Below are 1,075 nucleotides of genomic sequence, written 5' to 3' on the forward strand. Positions count from 1 at the left end.
ATTACTATGCTGAACACATTATAAGAATTGTCTCATCTAATATCCACAAAACCCTATAAGGCAGCATCTACTGTGATCCCCATTTTATAGATGAAGAAACTAAGGCTTGCATAAGCTAAGGTATTAAGTCATAAGCTAGTAAGTATTGGGGTTTGAATCTATAACTTTCTTTTCAACTCTGGATTTGGAGTTCTTGACACTATGCTAATCTACTTCGACATATTCCTTTTGACAATCTGTATTTTGTATAATCTAAGGCCCACATTTTTCAAATTTTAACATCTCTGAAATTGTGACATATCTTATAAGGCTTCTTTAAATTATGAGTAACAGCTCCCCCTGCCCCCACCACTTTGGTATATGAAGAAATCACATATTTTCCAAAACAGTGGTGTATTTGGTTGTGGTAGGTTATGCTGCAATATCAAATATCAGCAAATCTAAGAGGCTTGAAACAAGATCGGTTTGGGACTTCTCTGGTGGTCCAGTGGTTAAGACTCCACACTCTTTATGTAGGGGGCCCAGGTTCGATCCCTGGTCAGGGAACTAGATACCGCATGCCTCAACTAAAGATCCTGCATACCACAACTAAGACTGTGCAGCCAAATTAAACCACACCACACACACACACACACACACACACACACACACAGGAGAGGTTTATACTACTTGCTCACACAAAGTTTGCTGAAGATCTGTGTGACTCTCTGGGGAGCACTGTACCTTTGTACCCGTATATACTTCCCGTAGCTACAAAGTAGAAGGTAAAACCTTGGAGGATCTCACACAGCAATTAAATGCTCCAGATTAGCAGTGACATAGGTAATTTATGCCTACAAATCATTGACTTGAATTAGTCACATGGCTCTGCCCAACTGCTAGGGAAGCTGGGAATTGAATCTACCACATTCTCCAAAGGAGTGAAGAGCTGGATATGGGCATGTATGAAATATGGTCATTAGAGTCAGCTAATGTAAATATCATGGATCTATTTTAATAAAAACCAGAGAGCAACAGTTGGCCTATGATCTGTTATAGTCCATCATAAGTGCGCTTTCAAAATTCATGCTAGTGT

The 1,075-nt window shown here is 39.5% G+C and overlaps 1 non-coding gene across 1 annotated transcript; it reads left to right on the plus strand.

The window, feature by feature from the left end:
• Positions 1 to 473: 473 nt before the first annotated feature.
• On the plus strand, positions 474 to 546 carry TRNAK-CUU (transfer RNA lysine (anticodon CUU)). The gene has a single exon. It is a non-coding gene; the product is annotated as a tRNA-Lys (tRNA).
• The last annotated feature ends 529 nt before the right edge of the window (positions 547 to 1,075 follow it).

This window comes from Budorcas taxicolor, chromosome 9 (genome assembly GCF_023091745.1).
Source record: "Budorcas taxicolor isolate Tak-1 chromosome 9, Takin1.1, whole genome shotgun sequence".
Taxonomy (NCBI): Eukaryota; Metazoa; Chordata; class Mammalia; order Artiodactyla; family Bovidae; genus Budorcas; species Budorcas taxicolor.